A 27497-nucleotide genomic window follows, 5' to 3' on the forward strand; every position below is an offset into this window, starting at 1 on the left:
GAAGGTATCATCTTAAATAGATAAACATATGAAAAAAAGTTGAAAAAGTCGAAATTTGACTGAAATCTAAATTTCAAAAACAAAGTTTTTTGATTTCACGGAAAAAAAGTAACATGCAAAACCGTTTTTTTTCTTTAACAAAATACCCATAATTAGAAAACTGGATTTTGTACAAAAAATGATGTTTGGAGGTTTATTCCTTCCCAGACCCTTTCTTTCAAATTATATTTAGGTTGCTTCTGGAATCATAAAAAGTAAAATGGCTTCAGAAAATTTGATTGATGGATCTACTTTTTGTTTATCTACAGGAGGAAATCCTCTTAAAGTTACAATTGGCACACTAGAAAATAAAGCAAAAAGAAGTTCTATCCAGCAGCTTTCCCTTGAAATAATCAAGCAATTACAGGTTGTACTAGAGCTGTCAAATAGAAAAACAAAAGAGATGGTTGCTACTCTACGCAAAGGTTTACAAGTAAACTATCCATAGAGCCTAATATTTTTGGTCGTCTTTCTGAATTAGAAGATTATATTTCTAATTACTACTATGTACAGAAGTGTGCATTTGTTGACAGTATAGGCCATGAAATTTTAAGAGATCTTGTTTATGTTCAAAATACATCAGATTTTGTGCTAGACTTGTTAAAATTACGTGGTTTAAACCCAACTTCAGCCTTTATAAGAAGTGACTATCAATATCTTTGATTGTCATAAGAATAATTATGATTCAGATGAGTTTTCGAAATAGTGGTGTACAGCGATCACAATTTCTAGCTATTGTTGAAGATATTCCTGAATCTAATTATAATTTGAGGCAAATTATAGAAAAGTTAAATTTGCAATGTGTCAATTTTTATGTTGCTTTTGACCTAAAATGTGGAAATACATTATTTGGCTTATCTGGGCATTCTGGAAAAAGAGCTTGTTTATGGTTTGAGGGAATATCCACATTAGATTCAGGGACAAAGCAAACTCTTGGTAGTATTTATTATTGGTACAATAAGTATTTAGAAAATAAATCAGTTAAATCATCCATGAAAGACTTCATGAACTGCATTAATCCTCGAATTTTGTATATTGATCTAGATCCAGATACTTTAATTGAGCAACTAGTTCCTCCGCCTGAACTTCATTTATTAATTGGCTTTGTTTCACTGCTAGGAAATATTTTGTTGGATGTCTGGCCAGGATTTGATGATTGGCTAAAGTCAAAAAATGTCATTCAGAGAGGCTATCAAGGTAGAGGCAGGGATGGAAACAATTCAAACAAAATATTAGAAAACTTGGATTCCCTTGAAATAAAAATGTTAGAGTCGTTTACATTATCAATCCACAGATATAAGTGCGTGTGTGTACTAATATATACATGTAAATGATATATAAACATACATGATATATAAATATGCAAGTATATATTTTTATGCATACATAGGAAAATATGTATATTCATGTCTGTGTGTACATTTATTTAAGTATCTAAATAGATGTATATAAATTCATATATTAATCATAGTGTATACATGTATTGGCATGAATGTACTGTTACAGATATTTATAACTATGCTGTTGTAGATGTTATTTATGTATGAAATTAAATAAAAACATTTATGCTTATTTTTTTCAGATTACAATTTCCATATTAAAAAATTTAACCAGTTTGATTTAACAGATTAACTACAAACAAAAACTTAATAATATTTTAAAAAAACGACTTTTAATTTTATAAACGGGCCAAAGACCCCCTCAGGCTTACCCTTTTGCCCCGTTTTTGACCTTTAGCACTTTGTCCAGATTTTAAAAACTTACTTTTCGAAACCTACAGGACAAATACTTTAATGTTCAAAAGGTTTTATATGAGTGCCACGACATAAAACCTGGCGGTCTCTTTGGTTCACAGTGAAGTGCTATTGTTTTTAAAAAACACGGTAGAAAGTTTCTACCGTGTTTTTTAAAGACAATAGCACTTTCTACTAGAAACTATGAACAAGTGGAGATATTAAAGTCCCTATAGGGACTTTAATATCTTTCCTATAGGAAAGATATTAAAGTTCAAATTTAAGTTAAAATGTAAACTTTTGAGATTTCGGAATATGATTTCAAGACAGCCAAAAGCACAGCCAAAATGATTTTTAACAGCTCGGGTGATTTAAGGCATGTCTTGCTTTTATGAGTGTTCGGTTGCACCACTAAAAATTTCTTTTGAGCATAACTTTTTTTGGCAAATAATTCACTTAAATGAACGTTACCAGGCAAAGGCAGTTAAAATTTAAGATATTAATTTTTTATGAGTAATGACGGATTTTGTCTTTTCTGAAAAAGGAGAATATCTTTAAAAATAAACAAAATGATCACTATGCACATCTTTTCCAGTAATGTTCAGTCTAGTACACTTCGATAATTGTTATTATCCACTTGTAAAATTAGTGATTTGTGGTACGATTAGAAAATCCGACGTTTTTTATAACCTTCCGGCGTCGTCTCTAAAACGATTAAAAGAAGCAATCATCGTTAACGGCACTTTGAGCAATAAAGTCGATAAGAGTAATTAAGATTTTTTTTGTCGGGTGAAACCATGTGATCAAATTTACATTTTATTTGACATGAACTTTTAGATTTTTAAATATTTCGCAGCTGTTTCAAGCAAAACAAAAATCAATTTCTAGTTTAAAAGTTTTACATGAAAATATGTTAAACCAGTTGTCTTGTTGCTATGTTTATCTTTTTGTTTTTGGTTTTTACTTGAAAATGAATTTAATGTTTCACTTAATCTTTTCTAACTTTTATGATTCATTTTCTGTTTAATATACTTGGTATATGTTGGAGGTACATACATGCATGCATGCATACATACATACATACATACATACATACATACATACATACATACATACATACATACATACATACATACATACATACATACATACATACATACATACATACATACATACATACATACATACATACATACATACATACATACATACATACATACATACTTGCATCTAAGTTGTTAATTTTTCAATAACTACTACAAGTTTTGTGAAATTTTCATTTTTCAGCAAATTTAATAATGATAAAAAACAAGACAAGTTTTGAAAGTACAAGGAAAATTTGCAAAATCCAAATGTTTTTTATTAATTATTTGTCTTTATTAACCTTGAAGTTTTAATTGGTGGTTGGTCTAAATAAAACCTATACAAATATGAAAAAAATTTAATGGAATTCAAGGAAGATATTCAAAAAATTTCTTCCTTGAATTCCATTAATTTTTTTTTTCATTATATGATAACTACATTTTAATGTGTATAAAATACAAGGTGCTGGATTAATATTGACAATTTTTTAATCCTTGTTTTTCATAGGAAAATGAAAAATAAATATCAAGTACTCTTCAAAATGCAATATATGGGAATGAGATCATAGCGTTAAGATGAGTTTGTTTTATCACAAAGGTAAGAAATGATAATATTAAATACTAATTAATCTTTTTTACCAATAATTGATCACTTTAAATAAATATGTTAAATCTCATTATAGGGTTTTGCTAAACTTCATTCTTTCATCCAGCTTCTCCATTGTTAATTTTTAGAAAATACTTTGGAAAACTTTTGGAAGTTGACAAAGGCTGATATATCCAAGGTTATGTAAAGCACATGGTGGATCAGACTGATGGCAGGGCCAGTAAACCTAATTTTAATGCAATTTAAAAGACAATCTTTAAGTGTATTTTGTTTTAGAACGAAAATATTTTACTACCTTATGTTTATTTATAAGTTTTTATTTCCTAAACTCAAGTAAGTTATTATTTCCTGATTTGTTAGAGTCAAATGTTAAGATGTAGCCTGTGCTTGGGGTAATTAAAAGTGAAAAAATAAAATTATCAGGAAAAATATACACCAGGGTCGACCTTTAGCCTTTTTGTATTATAGGCGAGTGACAAATCCCCTTATAAAGTCAAAAGACTTTTAGATGGTATTTACTACGTTTTCCTATTTCTACCGTGCGAATTTCGAATTTTGCAAAAAAAATAAAAAAAAAAGTTTACAAAGTTGAATAGGCTTGGAACATTTAAATTCGAACCTAAGAACGTAGCTAAACTCTATAAGTGTTTTCATACGAGAGCTAAAGTTTTAAAAGGCCTAAAAGAAATCCATCATTCAAAAAAAGTATGAAGATTTTTAGTGCCGGTTTCTTCACATTCCTATCGAAGAAAGATCTAGTAAATTGTCCAATTTTTTCCTTAAAAAAATTTGGTTAAACCATAGTCACAAGAATATATAGTCTGGAAACAAACAAAAGTGCTTTGTTTATGTTATTGTTCAAGAAATTAGTAACGCAAATAAACAAAAAACTGCATAGCTAAAGTCCTTAAATTTTCAATTTTCCCCTAATTTTTGTAAAGTTTTTAGATTTTCAATTTTCCCCAAATGATGCAGATGATAAGCTAAAGAGTCTTTTTGAAAAGTTTTAACAGTGACCCTGAGAAATATTACTCAGCATTTTTTAGACTCGTGTTGAATAATCTGCCTTATTATTTTGAAGAAAGCATTTTTTCCAATACTCTATTGCAGGACGTCGCAAATGATATTTTAAACAACCTTACCGATAAAAACAAATTCAATGATGAGAAATGCGAAAAATCGACCATGACTATAAAGGATGCAGAAATAAAGTTTGCAATATTTAGCTGCTTATATAATTCACTAACTGTTCAATAAGTTACACTATTCAAAAAACTTATTCTTTTATATACTTTACATGCTAGAAGTAAAGAGCATCATTGGTTCTTTACTTCTAGCATGTAAAGTAGAATTTGACACAATACAATGCTCGTGATAGAGATGGTTTAAGGAGAGTGAATTCTAAAATTGATATACTTGTACAATGTGGGCTATTATTTAGAAAAAAAACTTCAACATTTATCAGTGTTTTCTGTAAATGATTTTTTAAAAGAAATTCTTACAAATATAACAGTTATATCTAATTTTAACAATGTTTGTATATCAACTGAAACTTCTGCTACAAACAAAATCAAAACAAAAGTGCTTGAGCAGATTATCAGTTTGTTTGTAGGAGTTCAAACATTTTCATTTGCAAAAGATAAACATGAAAAACACAAAGTTGCAAGGTAAGACTCCAAAAAAGATCACTGCGAACTGAGATGAAGAAGCAGCAATAAACTTGTGTAAACTAAAATGCTTTAAAACTTTGAAAAAAAAAATGTAAATTTGCTAACAAGTCAAAGATAAAGAATACAAAAGTTACATTTATTTTATAATTTTCTATATAAAATTCTATTTATATATAAATATATATATATTTTTTTCTTACCTTTCTTATTTAAATAAGAAAGGTAAGAAAAATAATTAGTAATATTTGATAACTACTGATAAATACTTGATAAATACTTGATAAATACTTGATAAATACTTGATAAATAAGATACTTTAAGTAAAAGTAAATGATAATTAATAACTTATCAGTATATATCTTTAAAAAAATAAAACTTTTAAAAATATTGTTGTTTTGCATGGCACACCTTTTTCTTTTATATTGTTTAATACTAAATAACTAGTTATACATACATACATACATACATACATACATACATACATACATACATACATACATACATACATACATACATACATACATACATACATACATACATATTCATGTGTGTATATATACATACATACATATATATATATATATATATATATATATATATATATATATATATATATATATAAACACACACACACACACACACACACACACACACTAAAATGCATAATATATATACACACACACACACACTAAAATGCAAATCATATTCACTAACACAAGAAGTACATAACAACAGCAGTACAAAACAGCAGTAATTAGTAATAGAAATCAGCAAAAAGTATGTAAATATTTATGTTAAAGAAACTTTAAATAAAGCATTCTATTTATTTAAAGAGGTTTTTAAATCTTAAATAATCTTTCTTAAAATATCGGAGAAATTATGTATATAAAAATTATTTAAAAGATCTCAACATTAAGTCCAAAAACCAATTTCCAGTTAGAATTAAAAGAAGAATAATGTGAAAGTTTTCGTTTTGTGCACCTTCACCGGGTCGTTGATACAAATTTCAACATAAAGCGGTTAAACAATGGAAACGGCCTTTGTTTCCAGACTTTTTATTCTTGTGACTATGGTTAAACCAATAAAGGCATTTCTGAGCGGTATTCTCAAAAATGATGTAACATTTTGGAACCTCAAGTTCAATAAGAACTTACACTTTAAATAGGTAAATATAATCATTTATATTTAATAAAGTTTTATTTTTTGTTAAATATGAATGTATAGATTTGATAGATATATATATTTATTTATTATCGGCTGTTTCTATAAAAACAATGTCGGCCTTTGATAACGGTATACTTAACGTCTAACTCTTAATGCGATCAATCCCGCGAGGTGAAAATATGTCACACGCGTTTAAATAAAAATAACACGAAAAAAAAACGAAATTTTCTCAGACTGGCCTTAAATCACCCGAGAGGCCCCAATTGTGATTGTTTTGTACAAAAAGTGAAGATATCACTTTGTCTGAATTTTAGACTAAGAATCATAATGTGTATCAAATGTTTCAATAAAATCAATTGTTAAAAATTTTATCATAGAAACTTTAACATTTAAATAATCATTTAAGCCGAAAAATTTAAATTTATAAGTTCAGAGATCTTTTCTTTTTTTCACAGAAAAAACAAAAAAAAAAGAACTCTTTTTATATTTAAAGAACCAAGTAGCGATGTTTACTTGATGTTTTTAATTTCTTGAGAAATCTAAGGAGAGCAATTGCGATGGAGGAACTAAAAGCTGCTGATTCACCTAAAAAAACGTTTCTTTTACATCAAACAGTTTAAAGATTTAAAAAATATATATTATTCAAATTTACTTTATATGACCATATTAAGTCCGATAGTATTCTTATAAATGAGCGAAAGTAACAAAACTAAAGCAAAACAAATTATTGCATAAAGAACTCGACTCACTTTTGAACTCAAGTATTGACGTAAAAGCATTTTGAGTTCGGCATTCTAGAGAACAAGCAAACGTCAAAGGAAACAAAATAAAATGTTATTACAACTGAAATTGTACTAATAAAATAACAATTCAATGACTGAAAGTTTAAGAACCTGCTGTCGTAATGAGTCAGTATCTTGAATTAGCAAAGCTCGTTCATTTAATACTTTGTTATACATTTCGAAACCTTCTGTCAATCCATCCCATAAACGCTCTTTCCTACAATCAATAACCAAAAGAAGTTGCTCACAATACTCCCGCCAGTGGTTATGGTGTGTGTCGTTACTTTGTTGGGGACTTACGTCACTATAAGGAACCAAGGTAAAATTATTTTAACAAACCCAAAATATTTTAAGATCGAAATTTAAACAAAAAGCTGGTGCATTAAAATGATTTAGGTTTAGAAAACCTATGCCTATATAAGACTATTTTTCTTTATGTAACTCTTGTTTTAACGATGCTTTTTTGCAAAAATGTTTTTCGTTTTATTACCAAAAAAAATGAAATTACAATTAGATCGTTTGAAAATTATCTTCTGGAAACTTAAAGACAGTCCGAAATGATAATAACCCATGGGATTTTTGAAATATTTTACTAAATAGTTTTTAAGCAAATATATCTCCCTTTCAAGTAATGTAAAGGTAGTTTTAACAAAGTTGTAAACAATGAAAATGTATTTGCAAGTAGTAGTGAGAAAATTCATTTTGAACAAGTGGCTTAAAAATCGTAATGTTCAAATTAATATGCTGGCAAAAAAGTGTAAAGTTCAAAGGAGAACTGCAAGTCATATCATCTAATCGTAAAGTGAAGATCACGGATTGGAATGTAAGTCGAGAAACCGAAAAAGAGGTCGTCAATTTTAAAACTTGATGATAAGGTGATCAGGGGATCGATACAAATCCAGAGTACTCCGTTCGGGATATCGAAAAAAATCTGCTGTTCCCAAGTCGAAAATCCGAGAAGTCAAAAAGAGATGAAAGGCTACAAGAGATGCGAGATGAGAAATGAGGCGGCTACAAGAGATTCGAGATGAGAAATGAGGTGGCTACAAGGCAAACAAGAAGCAAAAATTTTGATCTTGCATCTTATTATTACTCAAGAAGTGTAATCGAATGATATCAACAAAATGGGATCAAAATTATTCCAAAAACATGAATCCAGCAAATGTGCCACAACTTTCCCCAATTAAAAAGTTTTAATAAGCATAACACGTGAGCTGCTTAAGAAGGGCAAAATTACAGTATACATCAATTGATTCCGCCGAACTTGGGGTGTGGCACAACAAAATTTAACGAAAAAGCTCTTTTTTTTGCCTCAGTCGGTACGATACAACAAAAGCAAGTTTTACTTGTCCAGATACATTGAACTTGTACACGTTTCCAGTCTTCTACTGTCCAGTTTCTGTACTTATTAATTTGACACAGTATTGGATTTCTTATATCAATGCTGCCGTCGTAATTTACCGCTTTTTGCAGGCACTACACCATACCAATAAAAATTTTACTTACTGTCCCGATTCATTTTGCACAACTTTTTGGTGTTGGAAATCTTAAGTTTCAGTTATTTAGCATAATTATACACTTATCGTCTGAATCCAACATTTTTCAAGAACGATATGCACGTGCGCAGGCACATAGATTAACTGTGTCTCTTCCTGACGTAAAGCAATTTAGAGGCACATTTTCCTTGATACTTTGGTATTCCTAATTTTACTATTTATTTTAAAGCCTCAAATGATGCGTTGATGCACACTATAAAAGAACACAATTAACACAAAAAGTACGCAATTAACACTGATGCACAACATAAAAGAAGATGCACACATAAGCCTATTTACTAAGAAACTAAAGTTATTTACAGAGCATCACACCCAGAGTTGGAGAGAATTTCTTAAATTGGTCATGTTTTTTTACCTGAAGAAAAATCCACAATTCCTGATCTTGACTAAGTATTTTTCTCAGAACCATCATAAAGTTTTGAAAAGTAAAATAGTAAGTATTTGTCTATAATGGGTTGAAAACTTCGTAAAAAGTTTAATAAAATACTGATTTAAAGAATAATTTACAAAATTTAACCAAGTATCCTAACTAATATGATAATAATACCTACACCCACACATCACAGCAAGGGGAAGGAGAATCTCACACATCACAGCAAGGGGAAGGAGAATCTGATTTTTTTTTTTTAAAATTAACTATTGTTGATGTTTTTCGATTAATCTGAAATATGAAATATGGAGGCATGGGGGCCTGCACATTAAAGTGCCTCACCCTTGCTCTAATGTGTAAAGTACATTTTCGGAGAGTGAACCTTGCTAGTCTGTTATTATTTTCCTCCAGAAAGCTTCTTAAAACTTTAATAGCTGTGTTTGGTTGGATCAGTTCATGTTTTGTACTAGATGAAGATTTAACACCTTCATGTTTGTCATCATTTAAAACCTCAGCGAGTTTATCCACATTTTGAGCCTTGAAGAAGTATTCACTAAGTATTTCCATATCCTGCACAGACTCGATACTCAGAGCCTTAAAAATAAAAAACAAATAACAAACAATAATAAAAAAAATGCATTTCACATACTACAGGGGTACTAAAACGGACAATAAAACAGATCGTTAAAAAAAAGTTATCTACAAAGCTTTTTTTAAAAAAAAGATTATATATACGTTAAATATAGCATCCAAGGTCACAAGAGACTGTTCGTTTTTATTTATTGGAGCAAGCAGCTTTGCAAGTTTTGACTCTACAAGAAAGCCCTAAAATTTAAATTTAAAATGGTCAAATGTAATAATAGTAGTAAAATAGTAGCACATTGTAGCAAATTGTAGCAAATTGTAGTAAAAGTATGAAATAAGTTAATAGAAAATTGTAATCATAAGAAACTTAAATAAAATTTCTGTGGTAAGAAAACAACAACACTTGATAATTTAATAAAAGTGCAATCTATATATATTTATAAATATAACAATATTATTCAGACAATACATTCAAGTTTAAACAAAATAATACAAAGAGAAAGATACAGGTGGAAAAAAAGCTTTCTTTTAAATAAAACAAAACTCTTTAAAAGTTTTGAGTCATTGAAACGTCTCAAAATTTGTTGGAAATGAATATAGTGAGGGAAAAAAGAAATTCAAGGTGTGTAAAACCTCTAAAACTTTTTTGTGGGAAAAAAAAAAAAAAAGAAATCCTGTTTTTTTATGTAAAGATTAGATTTGCCATTTATCTCAAAAAAGAGTCAAGGACAACAATTTAAGAAAGATTTAATTAAAACTAATTTGATTTCCTAATTGGGTTGATCAAAAACCGAGGTTTTCATACCATCGATTTTAAGCCGAATATTTGAAAACTTAAGGCTAACCGCTGGTTTTCAATTTTTATATTCTACAAACTAATAAAACCTAGACACTCATTATGATCTTTACATGTAATTTATTAATCTTTACATGTAATTTATTAATAATAACAAATAAAAGCCAATTTACAGTTTCTACTAATAGGATTTTTTGAAGGAACATTTGTTGGATTATTATGAAAATGTAACAAATTCATTACATTCACACTAAGTCTTTCTTTCATTTATATTTTATCTTTTTATACAAATCTAAACTAATTAAGATAAGCTAATTTTCGAAGCATGAGAGTAATTATTGCTGTTGACAAATTTGCTTCTTCACATCTTAATATTTTGACATCAAGTTTGATTGGATCAATTGCAATTTGGACTGAAGCTAAACAATTGAAATCTGCTCTGTTAATTATATCAACGACATTCATTTCTGTGTCAAAAAAGAAACATTTTGTTTTTAGATCTGTAGAAATTGAATTCCAGCAACGCTTGATGTTCAAATGAAGTTCAATTTCAGTACTAAATTTACTTTTGTCTGGAATGTATATAAAACTTGACACAATCCCATTATAACTTTTTCTATGACAATTCTAAATGCAAAACTCGGAAGAAAATGAGTCTATTTTTTCTTTGATTTCTGCAATCATCTGTTTCTTCTTACTTTTGTAATCTTCATAGATGAGTTTCATAACAGAACTCTCATTTGCTGAAAGAGTAAATCAATCTTGCTTGATACAACTTCTGATGCACTGATTTGTTACAATAACATGAATAGGAACAGCATTGGTTAATTATATGTTTCTAAAGTGACGGCATTTCTAAAAGTTAATTTAATTTAATTTTTTTTGCTTAATTATATGTTTCTAAAGTGACGGCATTTCTAAAAGTTAATGATTATCTTAAAGTTAAAATTTTTCTTGCCATAAAATATAATTCACTAATTTAGAAAAAAATTAATACAATTGTATTTGAGCAAAATTGAAGAACTTTAGTCTTCTATTAAAATTTTTAAAAGAACTTTTTTCAATTTACATTAATTTTATTTCTTTAATAGCTTAAAAACAAATAATCAAAAATATAAAAAAAATTTATTATTCATAAAAAATTTAACTATCAATATAAAGAAATCTTTTTTAAGTACACACTTTTTGTGAGAAAATTTTAGAAACCCTATGTTAGAAACCCTAAAAAGGCTTGTCCTTGGAAAGTGTAGACTTCTACAAAACCCCCCATGACCAAACACTATGCAACATCTGTTTGTCTATGAGAGCAACATTAATATAAGGGAGATTAGCACCAAAATATCGACAACTAAAATCTGAAGCTTGAGTCTTTGAAGATCCAAAATAACTAGAACCTAAATGATGTAAGAAATGGGTGCGTAACTATTAAAGTTTACAGCAAAAATATTGCACTTTCAGTGCTCCTCACTTTCACAGTGTGAATGCTCCTCACTCATTAATCTTTTAGTTGAACAACACCATAGTATTGAAAAAAATAGATTGCTATCTCCTGGTTCCTTGGAAGCCAAAAAAAAGATTGAGCTGTATCACACACCCAGAAACTTGCAGATATATGTTTCTGATAAATAGACCTAATTTTGGAAGCAGTTATAGTCCCTTGGACTCAAAGAAAAAAGATCCCAACCAGTGTTTCTTTCAGGATTCTATAATGACTCATTGGGCTAAACTAAATACTTTCTGGAGTCCATGTAAATAAAAAACATAAAAGAAAACGCAACTAGTTAATCTCTTACAAGGAGGACATTCTACAAAATTTAAAAAAAAATAACAACTGATAGTGAACTAAAAAAAAACTAACCGATTCATCACATAAAATCTTGAGCATTGTTTTAAGGTTCTGAGTAGATGTACAACAACCTGGCTTTTTATTTATATTTAAATCGCTGTTGAATTCAAGAGAACAGCCTTCTTGAGCTAAGTCAGTATATGGTATCTCTTTAGTTTTGTGAAGAGGACTAGCATTAATGGACTCTCTAGAAATTAAATGTAAACGAATATTGTTTGATAAATGAAACTTAATTAACAAAACTAAAGATAAAAAGAATCACTATAAGATTTAAATATAAATAAAAAAAGTAAATATTACAAATTTGGAGCACTCCAGTCCAATCCTAGTTGCTGTTTAGTAATTATTTCATCTAGCTTTAGTACATCATTCATAAGATCTTTTGTTGAATTCTCATTCATTATCCAAATATCTTCAAACTTTTTGTTGTCAGTTATTTGGAAAGTACAAAATTAACTTTTTACGCATATACATTTAACAGATTTAACTCCATTTAGACTAAATTATTTACATTCTTTTTGTCAAAACTTTACTTGCTTAGTTTGCACAAATTTTACTTGTCTGCTGAACATATACTTGTTTTTAAGAAGTCAAGAAATATTTAACAGATTAAGTGGTATTAAATATAACAATTTATTTGAGAAATATGTGAAACCTACAACAATTTAAAATTTAAGACTTTTGTTGAATCTCCAAGAAATCTTTTCTTTAATCACTCTAAGAAATCTTCTTGAATCATAATTTTAACTTATTATGCACTATAAATTAATTTACTTTTTTAAGTAAAACCAACTTATAAAACAAATAAAAAATTTTACCAGAACTTCTTCTGAAGTTCTTGATATTGTTCAGTGATCCTTTTCAAATCACTTGTTAGTGTTAGACTTTCATCACTAAAGAAGAAAATTAAAAAGAAAAGGGGAAATTTTCTTAGTATTTTAAAAACCTATTAAAATCTCAAACCTTTTTTTTATAAAAATTTATGTTATTACTAGTAATTTTGAATTTAACTTAAGTTACTTTTAAAGTAATATTATATAATTCTAAACAGATTTAAAACAATAAAACTTTTTTTTAAAAAAAACTGCAATACCTATTGCATTTGCCAAATAATGAAATAATGATTAAACAATTTCTTTTATTGTTTAACAAAGTTATTTGTGCTTTACATTCAAAAAGCTAAATTTTAAAAAGGAAGAAACTTTACCTGCTTTGCTTTTCCTGCTTTTTCAACTTTTGGTTTAAACCGTTTAGAAAATCTTGAAGCCTAAAAATGTTCAACATTTATGGTTGCAAAATTGAAAGATAATTTTGATTGAAATTAAAAAAATCAAAATTGTAAATAACATTAATAATAACTTTATATCACTACTGTTACTTATACTACATGTTTGTTCTTACACTATACACTATATATACGCAAGTCTACATGTATATTCTAACACTATATGTAAGTCTCTATGTATGCTCTAACACTATACATAAGTCTAGATGTGGTCTAACAAAATAACACAGATATTTACAACTAAAAAATCCTCATGTAAGCATTGGAGATTTATACTATTTTTTTTATTATTTACCTGGTAATTTTTCTTTTTTGTTGAGACTTTGTAATCATGTTTTCTTCATCCCTCTTCTTAAGTACCTGCAGACAAAATGAGTATTTTCTTAAGAACCTGCAGACAAAATTTAGGAAAGTGTGAGCTCATTAAGCTTTAAAATATTTGACAAAATAGTTTTAATATCTGTTGTTGTCATTAATATATTATTTAAAATTTGCAATGTTCTAAAGCGCAATTTCACAGGCAGCAGATTTTTCGTGCCAAATTTATCTTTGTATATTCATAGTTTTGTAAATAGTACTTTAGTATTTATTCACTATAAATATACTTATTTAGATTTAAACACCTAATACCATTCTCTTACACAAAATGATCAAAGATAAAAAATCAGAGCTAATAAAGCGAATAATGAACTCCTAATTTACTAGTAATTTTTTCATATTCTACCTTTGTAAAACTTTTTCAGAGGATGACACCCAAATGACTGATAGAAACATACTGAATATTAAATTTTTTTATATAGGCTAAGGTAGAAGATTCTTTCTGTTGACTGAAAAATGTATTTGAAAATTTAACCAAAAAAATCAACTATAGATTTATTTATTTTTCAGTTCAGTTCATTTTAATATTATCAACTTAATAATTGCCATGAATTATGAGGATTTACTTGTAATATTTCTTCCTGTATATTTTCCACAATACGAGAAAGGCTAAGTTAAAAAATTGTCTTTTTTTTTGCAGAAAAAAAAAGAAAAAAAAAAAGAACTGCTCAATAATCTAATGAACTAAATAAAGAATGATAAAAAACCTTTTTAAACAAATAATGCAGTTTTGGGGATATTAACTGAAAGAAAATTCTTTACTTGCCAGACCCAGAAAAAAAAAGCTTTTAATAAGGAAAAAAAAAATTAACCTGCTCAATACAATTAATTAGATAAAGAGCTCTTTGAAAATCTGTTAACAATTGCTATTGAGTAAAGTAGCTGCAAAAGGTTTTTTTCTTATTCAGGAAAAAAAGTTTTACTTGGAAGTTATATTCTAGTTTCTCTTGATTTAACTGACATGTTTCTTTCATCTGTTGAAGATTTTGCTCAAGAACCTATCAAGAAAAGTATCAATAAAATCACACCAATGCCATGGTACTTGAATTAAAAAAAAACAACTTTTAACAGCAACAAAAGTCCAACTTGTATTTCGTTTTCTAGCTTTGCTTTCAAAATGTTGTACTCTTCTGCATCCTCCACTCTCAGCATCTGTATTTGAATTTGCATTTCTTCTGCTCGTTTTTCTTTTAATTCCATATATTCAGTTTCCTTTTGGCGACGAAATTCTAACCTAAGCTCCCTGTAATAAATAGCAACTCAAATTTTAAACTGATTATTTGGACTTTTAAATCTCAGCATAAAAACCACAAATACCTATAAAAACCTACAACTTAGTTTATTAAAATATTCTGGTATAAAGTAAAGTTGTCTTCTCAGATAATTAAATTTGAAAATGGACAAACCATTCTAAAATAATTAAAAAAAAAAAGAAAAAATTGTTTTTTTAAGTCATAGATGTCAACTTTATAGAGAATAATTTCAAATTTAAATAATTTTAAATATTTATCTAAGTTTATTTCAAAGGATTTCAATGAGAATCTACTTTGACAATGGCACTGTATTTATGAAGTTAAACCTTTGAGTTTTAAGCCTTAGAAGATTCTGTTTCAACCTTGTTAATGTCATTCAATAGTGTTTATAGAATTCAGACATAGTGATGTAAACTATTCTTGCTGCATTTGTAGGCTCTGTTAATGACCAGTCTTATAAATGGATGTTTATTAGATAAGTAGATTGGACTCCCTGGATACTACTCACATATTAAGTATCTTCCCAGCAAGCACAACCATACTGGAAACCAAATGGGACCTAAATGGGAACTATCTGGGATGTTGAATGAGAAACGTTCAGGATTTGACTGTAGGATCTACACAGGAACCATATGCGCAAAATAAAAAAAAACAAAATATCATTCAGCTGCTTTTCTCTTTTCCATGTATTGATCCCAGATTTCTCCCAGATGTGTATGTGTTTTCAATAGATCTAATTTATAGAATTTTTTAAAAACTTTGATTATTTATAATTTACATTTTTTAGATTTTGATATTATTTTATTGTTGTTACTTTTATTATTGTTACTTTTATTATTGCCACTTTCATCATCATCATCATCATCATCATCATCATCATCATCATCATCATCATCATCATCATCATCATCATCATCATCATCATCATCATCATCATCATCATCATCATCATCATCATCATCATCATCATCATCATCATCATCATCATCATCATCATCATCATCATCATCATCATCATCATCATCATCATCATCATCATCATCATCATCATCATCATCATCATCATCATCATCATCATCATCATCATCATCATCATCATCATCATCATCATCATCATCATCATCATCATCATCATCATCATCATCATCATCATCATCATCATCATCATCATCATCATCATCATCATCATCATCATCATCATCATCATCATCATCATCATCATCATCATCATCATCATCATCATCATCATCATCATCATCATCATCATCATCATCATCATCATCATCATCATCATCATCATCATCATCATCATCATCATCATCATCATCATCATCATCATCATCATCATCATCATCATCATCATCATCATCATCATCATCATCATCATCATCATCATCATCATCATCATCATCATCATCATCATCATCATCATCATCATCATCATCATCATCATCATCATCATCATCATCATCATCATCATCATCATCATCATCATCATCATCATCATCATCATCATCATCATCATCATCATCATCATCATCATCATCATCATCATCATCATCATCATCATCATCATCATCATCATCATCATCATCATCATCATCATCATCATCATCATCATCATCATCATCATCATCATCATCATCATCATCATCATCATCATCATCATCATCATCATCATCATCATCATCATCATCATCATCATCATCATCATCATCATCATCATCATCATCATCATCATCATCATCATCATCATCATCATCATCATCATCATCATCATCATCATCATCATCATCATCATTTTAAAATACAAGATAATTACACCATTTATTGTTGCCTTGATGTTTTACAATGTTGCCTTGGAGTATATTTTTAATTGCATCAACAAATCATAAAACTACTTTATTGCAAGTGGGTTTACAGTCAACAATGTAAGCCTTAACTTTGGGTGGGAAGGCCTTAGTAGCAACAGGAAACAAGTAATGTTTACTTCAGGGCAAAATCAAAAAAAATTCAAGAGTTTAAATGTGGGCTTTAAATTATATTTTGAATTCATTCTTATCAGCTATTAAAAGCAGTTATTAATTATAAACTATAGTTTTATTTTATTTTACATAAGCATGCACTTAACTTTGATGGATTCTACTTAAAAGTTTAAAAGGATTATATTTGTTCTCAGTAAAATTAATTGTAATTTAACTTTTCCATTTGTTGAGAATTATCAATATATTATATTATTTACAATCAAGAATATTGCAAAGCCAGATTGTCTTATACTTAAAAAATCTAAACTAACACATAGAAAAAGAGTAATTCTTTATATTGACTCACCATTTATTCTTTTGGGTATGAAGCAGATCATTGCGTTCTGAGAAAAAAGCATTTTCAATGTTATCTAACTCAAACCTATATGCTTTTTTTAGTGTCTTTATTTGCTCTTCCATTCTTTCCAATATTAAATCAACATCCTTGGCCTGACCAAAAATATAAAGTAGAAAAATTTCCAACTCATATTAGCAACATAGAAGTTAGCTTAATCATAGAAATATTTAGTAATACTATTACATTAAAAATTGCTTCAAAAACAAATTAAATTCAAAAATGTTAACTACAATTCATCAACCATAAAATAGAAACCTGTTTAAGTAAATCTTGAACAAACTGATCATCTTTTTTTTTTAGGTCTTGTTGAAGTTCTCTAATCAACAAATTTTTCCCTTCAATCAAATCACAACATGCCTTTTGCTGGGATAACAAAATCTAAATAATGAGTTTCTTAAATTAAATAATAATCTTTAGGGTTAGTAAATAAAATAGTATAAAAGGCTGTTTGTATAATATTCTGAAATTTCTGTCAAAAAGAAAATTGTTAAAACATCAACAATTTCTAAATAAAGTTTATGCTTTTCATAAACTTATTATAGATTTTGACTTAGAATAATATATTAAATTTTTTAAAATAAAAAAATTGTATTTAAAAAAAAAATTTTTATCAAATGTGGACCTAAATGAAAGGCTAATCTTGCAAAAAACTACCACTTTTTGAAAATGTACAAGAAAAATTTTAGTCAACATCAAGCAAACAACAATTATTGATGAGGAAGAACTTTGGGTTTCCTTAAGATTTTATGTAATAAATTTAAGTAAGAATATTCGGGTTATAATTCATATGAAAAAAACTCTTTTTATTTGTACAATAACAACTTTTAAAGATTGATTTAATAATTTCATTCAATTTATTCCAACAGATTTATCGTAAATAAAAATAGTCTGTTCAATTTATTTTGACAAACTTGCTGTAAATAAGAATATCTTTAAAAAAACACTCACATTTGAGTTTTTTCTAAAAAAATATAATTAAGCAAATTAAAAATATGGGATTAGAATAATCTAAGCTACTATATTAGCTTTACAGTCATGGTTACCTTCTGCAGTTTTTGAGAATCATCATTCTTTAAAGAAACCTCCCACTTGTTTGTAATCTAAAAGAAAAAGAAACAAAACAAATAATTTTTAAAAGATACAGTAACATTCAAAAGTTTATAAACAGCTAAAATTTTCTAGTCTTTTCACCATAACTTTTTATTGTAACAATTGTTTTTCGAAAGTGATTGCATAATAATTTACTCAAAAAATAAAAATTTGTTATGGAAGGAAGAAATTCAAATTTTATTGAAAACATAATTGTGCAAAATTTTATAAACAAATGAAAAAAACCCAAAAAAGATATATTCTAATTCCTCCACATTTTTTCATTACAGCACATTAGTATTTTGTTGATGCCTCTAGATTTTAATATTGCTTGGCACTGATGAGGAATAGAATCAACTTAGTTGATAAGCACATCTTTATTATATTTGCCCAACAATCCAAAAGTATCTTGAATAAATCATTTTTATTGGTTGGCTTTTTGCCCTTTAATTCACAATCAAGATGTTCCCAAAGATGTTGGATTCTCAAAGATATTGGATGCAAAACTTTGATTTGTCACTGAATAAGACTTTTAACCATTCTTTTGAAGTCCAATCTTTTGTAAATTTCATTTGTGCTAAGGGATTATTTAATAATATTAATGGTTTCATGGCAGGAAGACAACCAAACAAATTATACTGAAGCAGGCAACGTTTTGTAGTATCACTTAACACCATAATTCTTGTTCAAAATACCATTTTATTCGACAGGACTTCTGCGGGGATCTTGTTTTGATTGTCTTACCAAAGTTCTGTCTTGATGTTCTGTAGTTATCTCTGGCCTTCCTAGACAATGCTTGTTTTTGAGTGTCTTACAGTCTCTATATCTCTTAACTAGTACGTTATTGTTGATTTAGCCACATCATAAAGATCAGAAATTTGTTTATAAGAATCTTCTTCTCTACAGCACATATTATTAAATTTTTCTTTTCTAGTGACAATTCCTTAGACTTTCCCATTATTTTTTTAATTTAATTTAAGTTAAATATTATCTCCAGTAAATTAGTTTTAATAATAAAATTTTTTTCTTACTGAAATTTTGATTTTTTTGACAGGGCATGGAACTGTTTACAAACTTTTGCACAATTATGTTTTCAATAAAGTTTGAATTTCTTCCTTCCATAACAAATTTTCATTTTTTTTGAGTAAGTTATACTATGTAATCACTTAAGAAGCGCATTTGCTAAAAATTCCATTCCTTTTCAGTGAAAAGGCAAAAAGTTATGATGAAAAAACTAGAAAATTTCAGCTTTTATAAACTTTTGCACGCTACTGTATATTTGTATGTGTAACATTACAACTAAATGAAATTAAAATACACTGGTAAAAAGTGTAATATATAAATATGTATAACAATAAAACTAAATGAAACAAAAAAATTAAACTGAAATACATTATTAAATGTTTCTGCAGCAGATTTTGCTTCATTTTCAAGCTTTTCTAACCTACAAAAAAAGTATCATCAACTTCCATTATCTACAATCGTGTAGAAATTAGATAACTTTACACACATCAAAAAAATAGATTTTATAGCCTGCGAATGGTTAATAATTAATTTGAATTGCAAAAATAATTTTAGTAAAATATTTCAACATATTAGCAGAAATCACCTGAGCTTCCTTTTTATGTTCTCCTGTTCACGAAGAGCTATAATTCTTGCTTGACAGGCAACTTCCACATTTGATACTAACTCTGAACTTCCAGTGATCAAATGTGATAAGCTCTATACAAGAATCAGAATGAGTATATTACATTATTTAGAATGAGTGCATACAGATTTGACTAAATTTTGGTTGTTACAAAACATAGTTTAATATTGATTTTCCTTTTTATATACCAACATTAAAAACACTCGTTTTTTAAAAAAATATTCAAAGTTTAGAAAAGAAAAGAATTTTCATACAGTAAAAACTTTAAATATTGGGTGGAAAGCAAATGCTGAAATGGCAAAACTAATAATGTGAGTTTAAGAATCAACAGTTAAGTCATCTTAAATATTTCATGTACTCCAATATTACAATGTGTAAGGCTGACTTTTATGAACACCAACCCAAAAGAATTACACTTTAAACAGACCCAGAAAAGCATTTTTTTGGCAAAGAATACATTTTTATTTGTCATGTAGCCTTCAACCCCAAGAATACTATTACTACCTATCTATGAATTATGCTCCTCTAATGCATTAGATTGTTTTTTAATAAATAATATGGGTATTCTTGTAAAAGCAAATAGCTAGATGAAAAAAAAGTTATATTAACATTTTGAAGCAAAACATCTGATAGCGTAGAGAAAAACTTAAAGAAGCAATAAACCATTAACAAGATAATCCAAAATGCAAATAAAAGAAATGGTTGGTAGAAATCAATAGTACTGAGGGCCAGAGTGACTTTAGGATGCCTTTCAATTTCAAAAAAAATGAAGATCTATGCAAAATAGGAATAGTTTGATATACTAAGGAAATCTGCTAAAAACCTCACTAAAAAAACCTAAGAAAAGTCTATTATTCACTGAGAAAGGTATGAAAATTGAGAAATTAAATATTTTTTCAAAATGTAAAAAAAACACAAATGTTGTTTGTTAATATCCTGACACAGTTTCCTAGTACTTTTTTATTCTGTGTGATTTTTCACCAGAAGTTGAAAATTTGTCAAATAAAAATATTAATATACATATAAAAAGGCAGTTGGGTGTAAAGAAATTTGTACTGAACTAAAGTGGGAACAATGCCACTATCTCTGCAAAAGTTGTTGTAGTAACTTAATTGTCAAGCATTATCATATCTTTTTTATCTTATACCTCTAGCCATCAGGTCAGGGACTCATAAATATGAATCCATGGACTTATAAGGTTACCAAATCTGATACAACCATTTGGGTCTTCTGGTAAGATATTAGCAGGGAATCTTCCAGTATTACTTCTTCTAAATTTCCATATAAATGAGAAACATAAGGCTTTAAAAAAAAGTTCAGAAACTTTCTTGCTCTTTTTCAATTGCAAACAATAGCTTAGTGAATTCTTTGTTATTGCAAAAACATATGCAGGATATTTTACATGTTACAGTTTTGTCCAAGACATACTTTAAAGCTTTTTCTAAATTATCTTTGTTGATAGAAACCTTTCTCTTACTTTTTTCTGTAGTTTCAAACCATTTTTATATGCTTACATATGCTTCATTATGTTTACATATACTGCACCTATAGGTTAGAACCTCTCAATGCTCCAGTTTTTTCAGGTTTAATAAGTTTATAATAAATTATAATTTAGGGTTTAAAAATAGAAATTATCATGATGGCATAGTAAAAACGATTTAATCTTATTACTTTGTTAATTAATTTTGACTTTCTTATTGATTATTTTTATGCTTTACACCAAAGTGATTCTATTTTTTTGGTTGGTCTTTAAAACATGTATGTCTTCCAAAAAAAATGTACAAAAACACAATAAAATATGAGTGTAATAGGAACTTTTGTTAACATTAAATTCAAAAATATCAATGTTTGTTTAGTTTGTTACTTTTTTTGGATACGAAAAGATAAAAATAAGTAAAAGCATTAATAATAAACATTAGTTACAAAATTATTTTTCAAAAACTTAAGTAACTTATAAGATTTTCCACTAAATATTTCCAATAGTGTCTCTCTCCCCATAAAGTCTTTGATCTGCTGAAAGATGTGGAAGAAGACATAAGGAACATCACATTTTATGCAGTACATCTTTTTAGGCCACTTTATCAGATTAAATTTACTGATTTGCTAACATACAAGTGTGCTCACCAATTAAGAGTGAGAAAGTTTTGAGAAAGGTCATTTCATTTTACTTGAAAGGAAACATTCCAATAACTACTAAGAAAAAAACTCATAAGAAGATAATCATTCTTTTCCAGAAAAATGCAAAACTTCAAAGAAGTTCAAAGAATTTCAAGGAAATCATGTGTATTTTTCAAGGATACTGAAATTGAATTCAGCAAAATATTTCAAACAAGGATGAAAAAATGCAGAAACTATAATGAAAAATGAGGAAGACCTTAAATTTCTATGATCAATCAAAACAGACCAAGCTGCATTACTTGCTCCCTGAAATAAAAAAATTATTCTAAGAAGGTGAATTAGAAAAAAAGAAGAAATCTGGAGTTTTATTAAACTTAGCCAGCTACAACTTGTTGTATAAATTACTTTTTTAATCTTTGTTCTGCAAATCAAAGAACAAAATTTATGACAATTTGGAAAACAAACAAAGTTTATGATAACTTGAATGCCTTAGTGACCAATTTCAAAGAGTGGATTGCTTGCAAGAACCGTGACTTCTTTATTCATAAGATCAACCATCTGCCAAACAAATGAGAAGCAGTTCTTAAAATGGGTGAAAACAAAACAATAAAAGTATGTAACAAAAACCATCTTATGTATGTATGTATGTATGTATGTATGTATGTATGTATGTATGTATGTATGTATGTATGTATGTATGTATGTATGTATGTATGTATGTATGTATGTATGTATGTATGTATGTATGTATGTATGTATGTATGTATGTATGTATGTATGTATATATGTATGTATAAGTTTTAGGTTTTTTAAAATATACTTTACTTGATTGCTTTGAGTAACTTGTGTTTCACTATTTGAGACCTCTTTGTCCTTTTCACTCTGTTGATCTTTTGTGATAGAACCACTACAAATTTAATAATGTAAAGCAAATTTAATTATGTAATTTGTTAACAAAAAAAAAATTGTATTACTGTTCATCTAATACTAGTCTTTAAAATCTTTGTGCCGTTACAACTAAATGTATTATTGTGTGAATACTGTAGAAAAATACAGTAAAGTTATTATGGTGGTATTTTATTGTGTGAATACTATGGAAAAATATGTACTATAAAAAAACAACTCTATCATTATTACATGAAGGCTTAGTTTATTCAAAACAGTGTCTTGGAATAATAAAAATAAAGTTCAGACTTATATACCATTGATACTATATTAATGTAGAGAATTTTTTATCATTTCCTGCTGAGGAATTCTTATTTCAAATAATTTTTTCATAAACTAAAAGGGCTTGCAGCAACCTTAAGAACTTTGACAAAGCTATCATGGAATTAACTAGTGATAAAAAAAACTGGAATTTTTTAAAAAGGTCATAACACCCTTAAATATTTTTATACAATATTATGTAACATTTAAAAAGTCAAAAGATAAAGAACAAATCCACAAGACATATCAATAAATATGATCAAGTTGAGAATTGATTGAATCAAGTTGAGAATCCATACAGCCTCTGCATAGCTTTAAGAGCAATTTAGTTGAAAAAAATACATAACATTTTTAAAAATTGACAACACAAAGGCAAGTTAGCTTTTTAGGCACAAAAGAAAAATGTTTAATTATATTAGAAATAACTGTTTAAAAAAAATGTTTTACAAAACACAATACTATTTAAGAAGTATGTTCAATAAATTATTCAAAATAACTTTTTCTAATAAAATTGAAAGAGTTTTTAAAAACTAAGTAGGTTTAAATGAAAACTTTACCAAATTCATGAGCTTTTTAAATTATCTAGGTTCAAAATAACTTATTCTTATATATGCTTTCAAAAAAACATATTTCTGCCTCTTAGTACACTGAACATGTGGCAATTCATCATGCATGATAAATTGTTAAAGATCCTACCTTAAATTTTATCTTCCATTACAGCTCCTTTATTTCCTTAGTAAGAGGAAAGTATTTTATATGCTAAAACATAGAAATGTTGAAATGGATTAAATGATGAATCCTCCAGAGTTGGTATAACAATGGTTATCATATTGAATTTAAAGAGGCTCTTAAAGATATGAAAATGATTAACTTCCCATTTGAAAAGTCATCTTTGAAAAGCATTTTTATTTTTAAAAATGTAGTTGCTTTTTCCGCTGCAACTCATTTTGAAACTTACAGTGTCTTAAAATTTTGTTACTTCAAAATATCTGTTTAAAACCCATAATGTTATAATTTAATAAAAAAATAAAATAAAATACACTTATGAATTTAAACATTATGTATTAGCATACTTCAACTCATATCTAACAAAAACAATAGTACTATTTTAACTTACATACATTTATAAATACTTAAGTGTGAAAGGTTAGTTTTTTTCTTTGAGAGTTTAGTAAATTTTCATGTATTGTTATATACATATATTCTTTGATATGTGTCTTGTTTCTTCTGCTGTGGTGTTATTCCACCATAGCTTGGTATATTTATATATGCAGATGAATATTATAAAGCTAATCTCAAGTGTATTCAAATGATGCATCATATTTTTAATTATGTTGAAATACAGTTCTTTTTCTTTAATAAAATATCACTTATACTTTTTTCAATAAGTCATTTCCAAATCTCAAGTTTTTTGATAGATATGAAAATAAGATAATCAATTTTCAATGCAAAAAAAACTAGATGTATTCAAATTTTCTTCAATAAAAAATATTTCTATACGTTTTTGAACTCAAACAATCTTTCAAAACTCTTCTGTTAAAACTGCCTTGCTCTAGACAGAAGAAACAATCACATTCATAAATTTATGACATGAATACAAATATTCACTGATTCAAATGTAACACTTCTACCAGATTTATTTACAAACTATGATTGACTAAAACAAAATATTTTATAATTAAATAATAATAATAATAATAATAATAATAATAATAATAATAATAATAATAATAATAATAATAATAATAATAATAATAATAATAATTCTTTGTTAGTCTCCGACTGACTTTGTTGTGACCCAAAATTGTCTATTTTTGGATCGTGACCCATAGTTTAAAAACCATTGGTCTAAATCAGTATTCTTTAAAAATGAAAACATTAAAAAAAACTTTAACAAAATCACTTTTTGTGTGCTTCCAGAGTCTTAACAATTCTTTGTCTCCTAGCTAATATTCTTTCTGCTGCAGATTCTGAATTAATTGATGGATAAGTGTCTTCATCTTCCATATTACCAATAAAAGTAGATTTTTATCAAAAGGAATTCAGTGGATTGCTGAAAAAGTAAATCTTATAAGAAAATGTTTATGCAGCAATACCATTTTTTCAGATTTATATTTCGCCAAATTTTGAAAGTTCGCATTATCTAATAGATATGTTATGTATTAATTTTTATTTACCTTATTCGATCGACGGTCGTTAGGCAAATTTGTTTATTTTGTAACCATTATCAATTACTGACAGAAAACGCTAGGGGAAAATTTGATTGAAACAAGGAGACAATTCGAAAATGAACTCGTCCAGAGTTTGGGTTAATTATATGGGGCTGTACTTGTGGTTGTTAATCATTTCAATTAAATTATGCTGATTTAAATGAAAGGTTCTCTGATTTGAAACAGCTACCGAATTTTAATCAAAAGTGCAATATAACTATTGTTGACATTCTCATCACATTTAGCTGAACGTGAATTTTATGCTATAAATGATTTTCTATTAAAAAAAAAAAAAAGAAAGAAAAAAAAAAAAAAAGGAAATTGTCTATTGTGTTATAACACAGCGGGGAAACTTGAGACTGAACTTAAAATCTTTTTGTAACAAGTATCAAACATAAGGATCTCACTAAATATAAATTATAAATAAAAAAGTTTATTTTGAAATACCATTATATATGGTTTTTTTGATATGGTAATATCAAAAAACCATATATAATGGTATTTCATGTATATATGGTTTGAAAACTTTGCTAATGTTATCTAGGTTTTTATCCTTTTAGCACGTGCACCATTGGTCGTATAGCTATTTAAACACTGTGACAAAAATGTGGGACTTTTTTGATTGTAACATGACGTGGACATTTTTGGTCGTATAGCTATTTAAAAACCATTAATCAGTAAAAAGAAAAAGAAGGTCCGATTAAAATTTGCCAAAAAACAGCTAATCAAAGATTGAAAAAAAGTAGCTTTCTCAGACGAATCTAAATTAAATCTTTTTGCAAATGATGATAATTTGTATGACGCCATATTGGCACTAGAAATGACATTTGGTACCAAATTCTAATTCTGAAGCACGGTGGAGGGACTGTGATGGTTTGGGAAATTTTTTTCTGTACAAGGAGTAGGTCCATATATAGACATATATATATTATATGTGCAAAATAAGAAATCTGCTATTTGTAAGGTGTGTGTGTGTGATTCGTATATGGTTTGTCTATAGTTCATGCATGCTTCGTGTAACTAACGGCTCCTAGATTATAACTACTTAAGACATAAAAACAAAATTTTAACACAATAGATATAATATAATAGATCCTCAATGAATATAATAGATCCTCAATGGAAATATAATTAGACAGATAATGATACTTATTAATAGGTATTCTCGTTTCACTTAACAAATACTCTCAATGTTTAGCTCAGGTATATTCTTTTAAAATTTATAATTATAGTTAGTGATATGCAATTAAAAGTCATTCAAAACTGTTCTCTTACCTTTGGAAACATGCACGGTTAGCATGGATTACGATAATGCCAACCTAGCTGACCCAAGAACGCCACTTATATGGTGGCCATTCAGGGTTTTGCTGGAAGATCACTTTGTTCAATTCTCAATTCTGATAGCACACACAGCAAGGTACCTGGCGAAGCAAATTTTGAAATCATTTTATTTTGTCCGCAGAAATTAACTTCATTTGAATGTTCAAATTGAGTGAAATTTTGACTGCATAGTGTGCTAATAAAAATACCTGTAGAATGAGAACCACTCGAAGTCCGGTTGTAGGTTGAATCCAAAGCAAGCTTTGGAGCTTGAAATCCAAAACAAGGTTTGGAATTGAAACTTTTAAATGCTTCAATTATGTGAAAGATATTAGAAACCAAGTTTGTATCAGCAAGTTGCTGCAGCACATCCGCATT

General features: G+C 27.8%; 2 pseudogenes across 1 annotated transcript; one reads left to right on the forward strand and one right to left on the reverse strand.

The window, feature by feature from the left end:
* Window positions 1-236: 236 nt before the first annotated feature.
* Window positions 237-1736, forward strand: LOC149888717 (uncharacterized; annotated as a pseudogene).
* A 4889-nt stretch (window positions 1737-6625) lies between these two features.
* Window positions 6626-25760, reverse strand: LOC145188757 (dynein regulatory complex protein 1-like; annotated as a pseudogene). The gene is made up of 19 exons (XR_016452700.1): window positions 25493-25760; window positions 23209-23290; window positions 20227-20339; window positions 20010-20061; window positions 18572-18628; window positions 17784-17906; window positions 17478-17620; window positions 14980-15136; window positions 14817-14891; window positions 13811-13875; window positions 13438-13497; window positions 13049-13123; window positions 12531-12686; window positions 12243-12417; window positions 9739-9828; window positions 9386-9597; window positions 7189-7381; window positions 7045-7089; window positions 6626-6880 (listed from the first exon to the last, which is right to left on the reverse strand). The product of XR_016452700.1 is annotated as a dynein regulatory complex protein 1-like (transcript).
* Window positions 25761-27497: the final 1737 nt, after the last annotated feature.

This window comes from Hydra viridissima, unplaced genomic scaffold (assembly GCF_058129835.1).
Source record: "Hydra viridissima isolate aposymbiotic clone 2 unplaced genomic scaffold, HvirCarnegie_v1 scaffold_5, whole genome shotgun sequence".
NCBI classification, from domain to species: domain Eukaryota; kingdom Metazoa; phylum Cnidaria; class Hydrozoa; order Anthoathecata; family Hydridae; genus Hydra; species Hydra viridissima.